This window comes from Ambystoma mexicanum, chromosome 7p (genome assembly GCF_040938575.1).
Source record: "Ambystoma mexicanum isolate Mex_15411 chromosome 7p, UKY_AmexF1_1, whole genome shotgun sequence".
NCBI lineage: Eukaryota > Metazoa > Chordata > Amphibia > Caudata > Ambystomatidae > Ambystoma > Ambystoma mexicanum.
In genome coordinates this window covers 15,791,647-15,806,945 of record NC_090939.1, presented here as the reverse complement: position 1 = coordinate 15,806,945, position 15,299 = coordinate 15,791,647, and positions in this window count along the sequence as shown.

Here is a 15,299-nt window from a genome sequence, read left to right as displayed (position 1 = left end):
ACGTGCTGCTGAGATGAGTAGCGCTGAAGGTCAGTGAGAGCGCGATGCGTGATGCAACCCTTTCGTATTTGTATTGAACTGAGTTCTTTTTCTGTGTCTTTTAGGTGCCGCAACGTTTTCAGCGTGGATGCCGGTTATGAAGAAGAAATGCGGTGAGTAAGCGTGGTATGCGGCGCCTATAGATGTTTCCACGCTAACCTGCAGTGTCTTTTCCCTCTTGCAGATGGATAAGAAGTTCTGGAGACAGAGTTCCCCAGAGCGGCTGGGATTCAGGTAAGCGTTTGAAGCTCGTACAGTCTTTAAAAGTAAGCGAAGATTTGCTGAATGCTTACTAGAGCCTTTTTTCTGTCCTTTTCCTTAAGAAGCGGCGTGCCTGGATGGGAATGACACCGCCGAAGATGCCCGCAGAATAGAAGGAGCGATGAATGATGGGCAGAAGCGCCGCAAGGTAAGGCTGTTCCTAACGGTGTTCTTGTTCTTGCAGGAGCTGAGCGCAGAAGAAAGATGCAGGCCTACTGGAGACCGATCCGAACACGGTGAGTGTCACGCTGCAGGTGCAGAAAACACAAAGCATGTTTCTCAGCCTGCGCGTGGCTTAAATAGTCTCTGGGTATCCAGGTGTCTCTGGGCTGAACCACACCCAAAAGAATAGACTGCACATGCAGTTCTGGGAACCGAAATATGTGGGGGCATCCATCTTGTCCCCATCAATGCACTACAAGTCCAATCCCCAATGTTATGCTATGGGAGTGAGTGAGTCTGGTGCCACAAGCGCCAAGTCTGACTGCAAGTGGGTCTTTGGAGGGATGGAGGGGCCCTTGAGGGCCATGTAGGTGATCGTGGCCTGGCTCCACGCTGACATCTTGGAGGGCTGGGGACATGAGGGGCAGGAATCATGACAGCAGGATATGCACCTATTTCAGGACAGCCCTGTGTTCTGAGGGGCCGCTTCCTGTGTAGAACAACTGGCAGGCTATGCAGCTATTGTGGACATTCCTCTGCTCCAAGGGTACAACAACTGGCAGGCTATGCACCTATTCCAGGACAGCTTTGTGCTCTGAGGGTCCGCTTCCTGTGTACAACATCTGGCAGGCTATGCATCTATTCCAGGACAGCCCTGTGCTCTGAGGGTCTTCTTCCTTTGTACAACAACTGGCAGGCTATGCACCTATTCCAAGACAGCCCTGTGCTCCGAGGGTCTGCTTCCTGTGTACAACAACCGGCAGGCTATGCACCTATTCCAGGATAGTCCTGTGCTCTGCGGGTATGCTTCCTGTGTACAACAACAGGCAGGCTATCAACCTATTCCAGAACAGCCCTTTGGTCTGAGGGTCTGCTTCCTTTGTACAACAACCGGCAGGCTATGCACCTATTCCAGGAAAGCCCTGTGCTTTGAGGTTCAACTTACTGTGTACAACAACCGGCAGGTTTTGCACCTATTCCAGGAAAGCCCTGTGCTTTGAGGGTCATCTTACTGTGTACAACAACAGGCAGGTTATGCACCTATTCCAGGACAGCCCTGTGCTCTGAGGGTCCACTTCCTGTGTACAAGAACTGGCAGGCCATGTACCTATTCCAGGACAGCCCTGTGCTCCGAGGGTCTGCTTCCTGTGTACAACAACCGGCAGGCTATGCACCTATTCCAGGCTAGTCTGGTGCTCCGAGGGTCTGCTTCCTGTGTACAACAACCAGCAGGCTATGTACCTATTCTAGGCCAGCCCTGTGCTCCGAGGGTCTGCTTCCTGTGTGCAACAACAGGAAGGCTATGCACCTATTCCAGGCTAGTCCTGTGCTCTTAGGGCCTGCTTCCTGTGTATAACAACTAGCAGGCACTGCAACTATTCTAGGACAGTCCTGTGCTCCGAGGGTCTGCTTCCTGTGTGCAACAACAGGCAGGCTATGCACCTCTTCTAGGACAGCTCTGTGCGCCGAGGGTCTGCCTCCTGTGTACAACAACAGACAGGCTATGCATGCACCTATTCCAGGACATGCCTGTGCTCTGAGGGTCTGCTTCCTGTGTACAAGAACTGGCAGGCTATGCACCTATTCGAGGTCAGCCCTGTGCTCCGAGGGTCTGCTTCCTCTGTACAACAACTGGCAGGCTATTCACTTATTCCAGGACAACCCTGTGCTCTAAGGGTCTGCTTCCTGTGTACAACAACAGGCAGGCTATGCACCTATTTCAGGACAGCCCTGTGCTCTGAAGGTCGCTTCCTGTTTACAAAAACGGGCAGGTTATGCACCTATTCCAGGACGGTCCTATGCTCCAAGGGTACAACAACTGGCAGGCTATGCACCTATTCCAGGACAGCCCTATGTTCAGAGGGTCCGCTTCCTGTGTACAACATCTGGCAGGCTAGGCATCTATTCTAGGACATCCCTGTGCTCTGAGGGTCTGCTTCCTTTGTACAGCAACTGGCAAGCTATGCACCTATTCCCGGACAGCCCTGTGCTCCGAGGTTCCGCTTCCTGTGTACAACAACTGGCAGGCTATGCACCTATTCCAGGAAAATCCTGTGTTCCGAGCGTCCGCTTCCTGTGTACAACAACTGGCAGGCTATGCACCTATTCCAGGACAGTCCTGTGCTCTGAGCGTCCGCTTCCTGTGTACAACAACTGGCAGGTTATGCACCTATTCCAGGACAGCCCTTTGCTCTTAGGGTCTGCTTCCTGTATACTACAAGAGGCAGGTGCTATGCACCTATTCCCGGACAATCCCTGTGCTCTGAGCATCCGCTTCCTGTGTACAACAACTGGCAGCCTATGCACCTATTCGAGGACAGTCCTGTGCTCTTAGGGCCTGCTTCCTGTATACTACAACAGGCAGGCTCTGCGCCTATTCCTGGACAGCCTTGTGCTCTGAGGGTCTGCTTCCTGTGTACAACAACGGGCAGGCTATGCACCTATTCCAGGACAGTCCTGTGCACTTAGGGTCTGCTTCCTGTGTACAACAACTGGCATGCTATGCACCTAATCCAGAACAGCCCTGTGCTCTGAGGGTCTGCTTCCTGGGTACAACAACCGGCATGCTATGTACTTATTGCAGGGTAGCCCTGTGCTCCGAGGGTCTGCTTCCTGTGTACAACAACTGTCAGGCTATCCACCTCTTCCAGGACAACCCTGTGCTCTGAGGGTCTGTTTCCTGTGTACAAGAGCAGGCAGGTTTTGCACTTATTCCAGGACAGCCCTGTGCTCTGAAGGTCTGCTTCCTGTGTACAGCAACTGGCAGGCTATGCACCTATTCCAGGACAGTCCTCTGCTCCGAGGGTACAACAACTGGCAGGCTATTCACCTATTCCAGGACAGCCCTGTTCTCCCAGGGTCCACTTCCTGTGTACAACATCTCGCAGGCTATGCACCTATTCCAAGACAGCTCTGTGCCCTGGGGGGTCTTCTTCCTGTGTACAACTGGCAGGCTATGCACCTATTCCAAGACAGTCCTGTGCTCCGAGGGTCTGCTTCCTGTGTACAACTGGCCGGCTATGCACCTATTCCAGGACAGCTCTGTGCTCCAAGAGTCTGCTTCCTGTGTACAACAACGGGCAGGCTATGCACCTATTCCAGGACAGTCCTGTGTACTTAGGGTCCGCTTCCTGTTTACAACAACTGGCAGGCTATGCACCTATGCCAGGACAGCCCTGTTTTCCGAGGGTCCGCATCCTGTGTACAACAACTGCCAGGCCGTGCACCTACTTCCGGATAGTCCTGTGCTCCGAGGGTCTGCTTCCTGTGTACAAAAACTGGCAGGCTATGCACCTATTCCGGGACAGTCCTCTGCTCCGAGGGTCTGCTTCCTGTGTACAACAACTGGCAGGCTATGTACCTATTCCAGGACATCCCTGTGCTCTGAGGGTCTGCAGGCAGGCTATGCACCTATTCCAGGACAGCCCTGTGCTCTGAGGGTCTGCTTCCTGTGTACAACAACTGACAGTCTATGCACCTATTCCAGGACAGCCCTGTGCCCTTAGGGTCTGCTTCCTGTGTACAACAAATGGCAGGCTATCAACCTATTCCAGAACAGCCCTTTGGTCCGAGGGTCTGCTTCCTTTGTACAACAACCGGCAGGCTATGCACCTATTCCAGGAAAGCCCTGTGCTTTGAGGGTCAACTTACTGTGTACAACAACAGGCAGGTTTTGCACCTATTCCAGGAAAGCCCTGTGCTTTGAGGGTCATCTTACTGTGTACAACAACAGGCAGGTTATGCACCTATTCCAGGACAGCCCTGTGCTCTGAGGGTCCACTTCCTGTGTACAGGAACTGGCAGGCTATGTACCTATTCTAGGACAGCCCTGTGCTCCGAGGGTCTGCTTCCTGTGTGCAACAACAGGCAGGCTATGCACCTATTCCAGGCTAGTCCTGTGCTCTTAGGGCCTGCTTCCTGTGTATAACAACTAGCAGGCTCTGCACCTATTCTAGGACAGTCCTGTGCTCCGAGGGTCTGCTTCCTGTGTGCAACAACAGGCAGGCTATGCACCTCTTCTAGGACAGCTCTGTGCGCCGAGGGTCTGCCTCCTATGTACAACAACAGACAGGCTATGCATGCACCTATTCCAGGACATGCCTGTGCTCTGAGGGTCTGCTTCCTGTGTACAACAACTGGCAGGCTATGCACCTATTCGAGGACAGCCCTGTGCTCCGAGGGTCTGCTTCCTCTGTACAATAACTGGCAGGCTATTCAATTATTCCAGGACAACCCTGTGCTCTAAGGGTCTGCTTCCTGTGTACAACAACAGGCAGGCTATGCACCTATTTCAGGACAGCCCTGTGCTCTGAAGGCCGCTTCCTGTTTACAACAACTGGCAGGTTATGCACCTATTCCAGGACAGTCCTATGCTCCAAGGGTACAACAACTGGCAGGCTATGCACCTATTCCAGGACAGCCCTATGTTCAGAGGGTCCGCTTCCTGTGTACAACATCTGGCAGGCTAGGGATCTATTCCAGGACAGTCCTGTGCTCTGAGGGTCTTCTTCCTTTGTACAGCAACTGGCAGGCTATGCACCTATTCCCAGACAGCCCTGTGCTCCGAGGGTCCGCTTCCTGTGTACAACAACTGGCAGGCTATGCACCTATTCCAGGACAATCCTGTGTTCCGAGCGTCCGCTTCCTGTGTACAACAACTGGCAGGCTATGCACCTATTCCAGGACAGTCCTGTGCTCTGAGCGTCCGCTTCCTGTGTACAACAACTGGCAGGTTATGCACCTATTCCAGGACAGCCCTTTGCTCTTAGGGCCTGCTTCCTGTATACTACAAAGGGCAGGCTATGCACCTATTCCCGGATAGTCCTGTGCTCCAAGGGTCTGCTTCCTGTGTACAACAACCGGCAGGCATTGTACCTATTCCAGTATAGTCCTGTGATCTGCGAGTCTGCTTCCTGTGTACAACAACAGGCAGGCTATCAACCTATTCCAGAACAGCCCTGTGGTCCGGGGTCTGCTTCCTGTGTACAACAACTGGCAGGCCATGCACCTATTCCAGGACAGCCCTGTGCTCCGAGGGTCTGCTTCCTGTGTACAACAACCGGCAGGCTATGCACCTATTCCATGATAGTCCTGTGCTCCGAGGGTCTGCTTCCTGTGTACAACAACCAGCAGGCTATGTACCTATTCTAGGACAGCCCTGTGCTCTTAGGGCCTGCTTCTTGTGTGCACCAACTGGCAGGCTGTGCACCTATTCTAGGACAGTCTTGCGCTCCGAGGGTCTGCTTCCTGTGTGCAACAACAGGCAGGCTATGCACCTCTCCTAGGACAGCCCTGTGCGCCGAGGGTCTGCTTCCTGTGTACAACAACAGGCAAGCTATGCACCTATTCGAGGTTTGCATCTACTCCAGGATAGTCCTGTGCTCCGAGGGTCTGCTTCCTGTGTACAACAACTGGCAGGCTATTCACCTATTCCAGGACAACCTTGTGCTCTTAGGGTCTGCTTCCTGTGTACATCAACAGGCAGGCTATGCACCTATTTCAGGACAGCCCTGTGCTCTGAAGGTCTGCTTCCTGTGTACAACAACAGGCAGGCTATGCACCTATTCCAGGACAGCCCTGTGCCCAGAGGGTCCGCTTCCTGTGTTCAACATCTGGCAGAATATGCATCTATTCCAGGACAGTCCTGTGCTCTGAGAGTCTTCTTCCTGTGTACAACAACTGGCAGGCTATGCACCTATTCCAAGACATCCCTGTGCTCTGAGGGTCTGCTTCCTGTGTACTACAACTGGCAAGCTATGCACCTATTGCAGGACAGCCCTGTGCTCCGAGGGTCTGCTTCCTGTGTACAACAACTGGCAGGCTATGCACCTATTCCAGGACAATCCCTGTGCTCTGAGCGTCCGCTTCCTGTGTACAACAACTGACAGGCTATTCGAGGACAGTCCTGTGCTCTTAGGGCCTGCTTCCTGTATACTACAACAGGCATGCTATGTACTTATTGCAGGGTAGCCCTGTGCTCCGAGGTTCTGCTTCCTGTGTACAACAACTGGCAGGCTATGCACCTATTCCAGGATAGTCCTGTGCTCCTATGGTCTGCTTCCTGTGTACAGCAACTGTCAGGCTATCCACCTCTTCCAGGACAACCCTGTGCTCTGAGGGTCTGTTTCCTGTGTACAAGAGCAGGCAGGTTATGCACTTATTCCAGGACAGCCCTGTGCTCTGAAGGTCTGCTTCCTGTGTACAGCAACTGGCAGGCTATGCACCTATTCCAGGACAGTCCTCTGCTTCGAGGGTACAACAACTGGCAGGCTATGCACCTATTCCAGGACAGCCCTGTTCTCCCAGGGTCCACTTCCTGTGTACAGCATCTCGCAGGCTATGCACCTATTCCAAGACAGCTCTGTGCCCTGGGGGGTCTTCTTCCTTTGTACAACTGGCAGGCTATGCACCTATTCCAAGACAGTCCTGTGCTCCGAGGGTCTGCTTCCTGTGTACAACTGGCCGGCTATGCACCAATTCCAGGACAGCTCTGTGCTCCAAGGGTCCGCTTCCTGTGTACAACAACTGGGAGGCTATGCACCTATTCCAGGATAGTCATGTGCTCTTAGGGCCTGCTTCCTGTATACTACAACAGGTAGGCTATGCACCTATTCCAGGACAGCCTTCTGCTCTGCGGGTCTGCTTCCTGTGTACAACAACGGGCAGGCTATGCACCTATTCCAGGACAGTCCTGTGTACTTAGGGTCCGCTTCCTGTTTACAACAATTGGCAGGCTATGCACCTATGCCAGGACAGCCCTGTTTTCCGAGGGTCTGCATCCTGTGTACAACAACTGCCAGGCCGTGCACCTACTTCCGGATAGTCCTGTGCTCCGAGGGTCTGCTTCCTGTGTACAAAAACTGGCAGGCTATGCACCTATTCCGGGACAGTCCTCTGCTCTGAGGGTCTGCTTCCTGTGTACAACAACTGGCAGGCTATGTACCTATTCCAGGACATCCCTGTGCTCTGAGGGTCTGAAGGCAGGCTATGCACCTATTCCAGGACAGCCCTGTGCTCTGAGGGTCTGCTTCCTGTGTGCAACAACTGACAGTCTATGCACCTATTCCAGGACAGCCCTGTGCCCTTAGGGTCTGCTTCCTGTGTACAACAAATGGCAGGCTATGCACCCATTCCAGGACAGCTCTGTGATCTTAGGGCCTTCTTCCTGTCTACAACAACAGGCAGGCTACGCACCTATTCCAGGACATCCCTGTGCTCTGAGGGTCTGCAGGCAGGCTATGCACCTATTCCAGGACAGCCCTGTGCTCTGAGGGTCTGCTTCCTGTGTACAACAACTGACAGTCTATGCACCTATTCCAGGACAGCCCTGTGCCCTTAGGGTCTGCTTCCTGTGTACAACAAATGGCAGGCTATCAACCTATTCCAGAACAGCCCTTTGGTCCGAGGGTCTGCTTCCTTTGTACAACAACCGGCAGGCTATGCACCTATTCCAGGAAAGCCCTGTGCTTTGAGGGTCAACTTACTGTGTACAACAACAGGCAGGTTTTGCACCTATTCCAGGAAAGCCCTGTGCTTTGAGGGTCATCTTACTGTGTACAACAACAGGCAGGTTATGCACCTATTCCAGGACAGCCCTGTGCTCTGAGGGTCCACTTCCTGTGTACAGGAACTGGCAGGCTATGTACCTATTCTAGGACAGCCCTGTGCTCCGAGGGTCTGCTTCCTGTGTGCAACAACAGGCAGGCTATGCACCTATTCCAGGCTAGTCCTGTGCTCTTAGGGCCTGCTTCCTGTGTATAACAACTAGCAGGCTCTGCACCTATTCTAGGACAGTCCTGTGCTCCGAGGGTCTGCTTCCTGTGTGCAACAACAGGCAGGCTATGCACCTCTTCTAGGACAGCTCTGTGCGCCGAGGGTCTGCCTCCTATGTACAACAACAGACAGGCTATGCATGCACCTATTCCAGGACATGCCTGTGCTCTGAGGGTCTGCTTCCTGTGTACAACAACTGGCAGGCTATGCACCTATTCGAGGACAGCCCTGTGCTCCGAGGGTCTGCTTCCTCTGTACAATAACTGGCAGGCTATTCAATTATTCCAGGACAACCCTGTGCTCTAAGGGTCTGCTTCCTGTGTACAACAACAGGCAGGCTATGCACCTATTTCAGGACAGCCCTGTGCTCTGAAGGCCGCTTCCTGTTTACAACAACTGGCAGGTTATGCACCTATTCCAGGACAGTCCTATGCTCCAAGGGTACAACAACTGGCAGGCTATGCACCTATTCCAGGACAGCCCTATGTTCAGAGGGTCCGCTTCCTGTGTACAACATCTGGCAGGCTAGGGATCTATTCCAGGACAGTCCTGTGCTCTGAGGGTCTTCTTCCTTTGTACAGCAACTGGCAGGCTATGCACCTATTCCCAGACAGCCCTGTGCTCCGAGGGTCCGCTTCCTGTGTACAACAACTGGCAGGCTATGCACCTATTCCAGGACAATCCTGTGTTCCGAGCGTCCGCTTCCTGTGTACAACAACTGGCAGGCTATGCACCTATTCCAGGACAGTCCTGTGCTCTGAGCGTCCGCTTCCTGTGTACAACAACTGGCAGGTTATGCACCTATTCCAGGACAGCCCTTTGCTCTTAGGGCCTGCTTCCTGTATACTACAAAGGGCAGGCTATGCACCTATTCCCGGATAGTCCTGTGCTCCAAGGGTCTGCTTCCTGTGTACAACAACCGGCAGGCATTGTACCTATTCCAGTATAGTCCTGTGATCTGCGAGTCTGCTTCCTGTGTACAACAACAGGCAGGCTATCAACCTATTCCAGAACAGCCCTGTGGTCCGGGGTCTGCTTCCTGTGTACAACAACTGGCAGGCCATGCACCTATTCCAGGACAGCCCTGTGCTCCGAGGGTCTGCTTCCTGTGTACAACAACCGGCAGGCTATGCACCTATTCCATGATAGTCCTGTGCTCCGAGGGTCTGCTTCCTGTGTACAACAACCAGCAGGCTATGTACCTATTCTAGGACAGCCCTGTGCTCTTAGGGCCTGCTTCTTGTGTGCACCAACTGGCAGGCTGTGCACCTATTCTAGGACAGTCTTGCGCTCCGAGGGTCTGCTTCCTGTGTGCAACAACAGGCAGGCTATGCACCTCTCCTAGGACAGCCCTGTGCGCCGAGGGTCTGCTTCCTGTGTACAACAACAGGCAAGCTATGCACCTATTCGAGGTTTGCATCTACTCCAGGATAGTCCTGTGCTCCGAGGGTCTGCTTCCTGTGTACAACAACTGGCAGGCTATTCACCTATTCCAGGACAACCTTGTGCTCTTAGGGTCTGCTTCCTGTGTACATCAACAGGCAGGCTATGCACCTATTTCAGGACAGCCCTGTGCTCTGAAGGTCTGCTTCCTGTGTACAACAACAGGCAGGCTATGCACCTATTCCAGGACAGCCCTGTGCCCAGAGGGTCCGCTTCCTGTGTTCAACATCTGGCAGAATATGCATCTATTCCAGGACAGTCCTGTGCTCTGAGAGTCTTCTTCCTGTGTACAACAACTGGCAGGCTATGCACCTATTCCAAGACATCCCTGTGCTCTGAGGGTCTGCTTCCTGTGTACTACAACTGGCAAGCTATGCACCTATTGCAGGACAGCCCTGTGCTCCGAGGGTCTGCTTCCTGTGTACAACAACTGGCAGGCTATGCACCTATTCCAGGACAATCCCTGTGCTCTGAGCGTCCGCTTCCTGTGTACAACAACTGACAGGCTATTCGAGGACAGTCCTGTGCTCTTAGGGCCTGCTTCCTGTATACTACAACAGGCATGCTATGTACTTATTGCAGGGTAGCCCTGTGCTCCGAGGTTCTGCTTCCTGTGTACAACAACTGGCAGGCTATGCACCTATTCCAGGATAGTCCTGTGCTCCTATGGTCTGCTTCCTGTGTACAGCAACTGTCAGGCTATCCACCTCTTCCAGGACAACCCTGTGCTCTGAGGGTCTGTTTCCTGTGTACAAGAGCAGGCAGGTTATGCACTTATTCCAGGACAGCCCTGTGCTCTGAAGGTCTGCTTCCTGTGTACAGCAACTGGCAGGCTATGCACCTATTCCAGGACAGTCCTCTGCTTCGAGGGTACAACAACTGGCAGGCTATGCACCTATTCCAGGACAGCCCTGTTCTCCCAGGGTCCACTTCCTGTGTACAGCATCTCGCAGGCTATGCACCTATTCCAAGACAGCTCTGTGCCCTGGGGGGTCTTCTTCCTTTGTACAACTGGCAGGCTATGCACCTATTCCAAGACAGTCCTGTGCTCCGAGGGTCTGCTTCCTGTGTACAACTGGCCGGCTATGCACCAATTCCAGGACAGCTCTGTGCTCCAAGGGTCCGCTTCCTGTGTACAACAACTGGGAGGCTATGCACCTATTCCAGGATAGTCATGTGCTCTTAGGGCCTGCTTCCTGTATACTACAACAGGTAGGCTATGCACCTATTCCAGGACAGCCTTCTGCTCTGAGGGTCTGCTTCCTGTGTACAACAACGGGCAGGCTATGCACCTATTCCAGGACAGTCCTGTGTACTTAGGGTCCGCTTCCTGTTTACAACAATTGGCAGGCTATGCACCTATGCCAGGACAGCCCTGTTTTCCGAGGGTCTGCATCCTGTGTACAACAACTGCCAGGCCGTGCACCTACTTCCGGATAGTCCTGTGCTCCGAGGGTCTGCTTCCTGTGTACAAAAACTGGCAGGCTATGCACCTATTCCGGGACAGTCCTCTGCTCTGAGGGTCTGCTTCCTGTGTACAACAACTGGCAGGCTATGTACCTATTCCAGGACATCCCTGTGCTCTGAGGGTCTGAAGGCAGGCTATGCACCTATTCCAGGACAGCCCTGTGCTCTGAGGGTCTGCTTCCTGTGTGCAACAACTGACAGTCTATGCACCTATTCCAGGACAGCCCTGTGCCCTTAGGGTCTGCTTCCTGTGTACAACAAATGGCAGGCTATGCACCCATTCCAGGACAGCTCTGTGATCTTAGGGCCTTCTTCCTGTCTACAACAACAGGCAGGCTACGCACCTATTCCAGGACAGCCCTGTGCTCTGAGGGTCTTCTTCCTTTGTACAACAACTGGCAGGTTATGCACCTATTCCAAGACAGCCCTGTGCTCCGAGGGTCTGTTTCCTGTGTACAACAACCGGCAGGCTATGCACCTATTCCAGGATAGTCCTGTGCTCTGCGGGTCTGCTTCCTGTGTACAACAACAGGCAGGCTATCAACCTATTCCAGAACAGCCCTTTGGTCCGAGGGTCTGCTTCCTTTGTACAACAACTGGCAGGCTATGCACCTATTCCAAGACAGTCCTGTGCTCCGAGGGTCTGCTTCCTGTGTACAACTGGCCGGCTATGCACCTATTCCAGGACAGCTCTGTGCTCCAAGGGTCCGCTTCCTGTGTACAACAACTGGGAGGCTATGCATCTATTCCAGGATAGCCGTGTGCTCTTAGGGCCTGCTTCCTGTATACTACAACAGGCAGGCTATGCACCTATTCCAGGACAGCCTTCTGCTCTGAGGGTCTGCTTCCTGTGTACAAAAACGGGCAGGCTATGCACCTATTCCAGGACAGTCCTGTGTACTTAGGGTCCGCTTCCTGTTTACAACAACTGGCAGGCTATGCACCTATGCCAGGACAGCCCTGTTTTCCGAGGGTCTGCATCCTGTGTACAACAACTGCCAGGCCGTGCACCTACTTCCGGATAGTCCTGTGCTCCGAGGGTCTGCTTCCTGTGTACAAAAACTGGCAGGCTATGCACCTATTCCGGGACAGTCCTCTGCTCCGAGGGTCTGCTTCCTGTGTACAACAACTGGCAGGCTATGTACCTATTCCAGGACATCCCTGTGCTCTGAGGGTCTGCAGGCAGGCTATGCACCTATTCCAGGACAGCCCTGTGCTCTGAGGGTCTGCTTCCTGTGTACAACAACTGGCAGTCTATGCACCTATTCCAGGACAGCCCTGTGCCCTTAGGGTCTGCTTCCTGTGTACAACAAATGGCAGGCTATGCACCCATTCCAGGAGAGCTATGTGCTCTTAGGGCCTTCTTCCTGTCTACAACAACAGGCAGGCTACACACCTATTCCAGGACAGCCCTGTGCTCTGAGGGTCTTCTTCGTTTGTACAACTGGCAGGCTATGCACCTATTCCAAGACAGCCCTGTGCTCCGAGGGTCTGCTTCCTGTGTACAACAACCGGCAGGCTATGCACCTATTCCAGGATAGTCCTGTGCTCTGCGGGTCTGCTTCCTGTGTACAACAACAGGCAGGCTATCAACCTATTCCAGAACTGCCCTTTGGTCCAAGGGTCTGCTTCCTGTGTACAACAACCGGCAGGCTATGCACCTATTCCAAGACAGCCCTGTGCTCTGAGGATCTGCTTCCTGTGTACAACAACCGGCAGGCTATTCACCTATTCCAGGAAAGCCCTGTGCTTTGAGGGTCAACTTACTGTGTACAACAACAGGCAGGTTTTGCACCTATTCCAGGAAAGCCCTGTGCTTTGAGGGTCATCTTACTGTGTACAACAACAGGCAGGTTATGCACCTATTCCAGGACAGCCCTGTGCTCTGAGGGTCCACTTCCTGTGTACAAGAACTGGCAGGCTATGTACCTATTCTAGGACAGCCCTGTGCTCCGAGGGTCTGCTTCCTGTGTGCAACAACAGGCAGGCTATGCACCTATTCCAGGCTAGTCCTGTGCTCTTAGGGCCTGCTTCCTGTGTATAACAACTAGCAGGCTCTGCACCTATTCTAGGACAGTCCTGTGCTCCGAGGGTCTGCTTCCTGTGTGCAACAACAGGAAGGCTATGCACCTATTCCAGGCTAGTCCTGTGCTCTTAGGGCCTGCTTCCTGTGTATAACAACTAGCAGGCACTGCACCTATTCTAGGACAGTCCTGTGCTCCGAGGGTCTGCTTCCTGTGTGCAACAACAGGCAGGCTATGCACCACTTCTAGGACAGCTCTGTGCGCCGAGGGTCTGCCTCCTGTGTACAACAACAGACAGGCTCTGCATGCACCTATTCCAGGACATGCCTGTACTCTGAGGGTCTGCTTCCAGTGTACAACTGGCAGGCTATGCACCTATTCGAGGACAGCCCTGTGCTCCGAGGGTCTGCTTCCTCTGTACAACAACTGGCAGGCTATTCACTTATTCCAGGACAACCCTGTGCTCTAAGGGTCTGCTTCCTGTGTACAACAACAGGCAGGCTATGCACCTATTTCAGGACAGCCCTGTGCTCTGAAGGTCGCTTCCTGTTTACAAAAACTGGCAGGTTATGCACCTATTCCAGGACAGTCCTATGCTCCAAGTGTACAACAACTGGCAGGCTATGCACCTATTCCAGGACAGCCCTATGTTCAGAGGGTCCGCTTCCTGTGTACAACATCTGGCAGGCTAGGCATCTATTCTAGGACATTCCTGTGCTCTGAGGGTCTTCTTCCTTTGTACAGCAACTGGCAAGCTATGCACCTATTCCCGGACAGCCCTGTGCTCCGAGGGTCCACTTCCTGTGTACAACAACTGGCAGGCTATGCACCTATTCCAGGACAGTCCTGTGCTCTGAGCGTCCGCTTCCTGTGTACTACAAGAGGCAGGCTATGCACCTATTCCCGGATAGTCCTGTGCTCCGAGGGTCTGCTTCCTGTGTAAAACAACCGGCAGGCATTGCACCTATTCCAGTATAGTCCTGTGATCTGCGGGTCTGCTTCCTGTGTACAACAACAGGCAGGCTATCAACCTATTCCAGAACAGCCCTGTGGTCCGGGGGTCTGCTTCCTGTGTACAACAACTGGCAGGCCATGCACCTATTCCAGGACAGCCCTGTGCTCCGAGGGTCTGCTTCCTGTGTACAACAACCGGCAGGCTATGCACCTATTCCATGATAGTCCTGTGCTCCGAGGGTCTGCTTCCTGTGTACAACAACCAGCAGGCTATGTACCTATTCTAGGACATCCCTGTGCTCTTAGGGCCTGCTTCTTGTGTGCAACAACTGGCAGGCTGTGCACCTATTCTAGGACAGTCCTGCGCTCCGAGGGTCTGCTTCCTGTGTGCAACAACAGGCAGGCTATGCACCTCTCCTAGGACAGCCCTGTGCGCCGAGGGTCTGCTTCCTGTGTACAACAACAGGCAAGCTATGCACCTATGCGAGGTTTGCATCTACTCCAGGATAGTCCTGTGCTCCAAGGGTCTGCTTCCTGTGTACAACAACTGGCAGGCTATTCACCTATTCCAGGACAACCCTGTGCTCTTAGGGTCTGCTTCCTGTGTACAACAACAGGCACGCCATGCACCTATTTCAGGACAGCCCTGTGCTCTGAAGGTCTGCTTCCTGTGTACAACAACGGGCAGGCTATGCACCTATTCCAGGACAGTCCTGTGTACTTAGGGTCCGCTTCCTGTTTACAACAACTGGCAGGCTATGGCCCTATGCCAGGACAGCCCTGTTTTCCGAGGGTATGCTTCCTGTGTACAACAACCAGCAGGCTATGTACCTATTCTAGGACAGCCCTGTGCTCTTAGGGCCTGCTTCTTGTGTGCAACAACTGGCAGGCTGTGCACCTATTCTAGGACAGTCTTGCGCTCCGAGGGTCTGCTTTCTGTGTACAACAACAGGCAGGCTATGCACCTCTCCTAGGACAGCCCTGTGCGCCGAGGGTCTGCTTCCTGTGTACACCAACAGGCAAGCTATGCACCTATTCGAGGTTTGCATCTACTCCAGGATAGTCCTGTGCTCCGAGGGTCTGCTTCCTGTGTACAACAACTGGCAGCCTATTCACCTATTCCAGGACAACCCTGTGCTCTTAGGGTCTGCTTCCTGTGTACATCAACATGCAGGC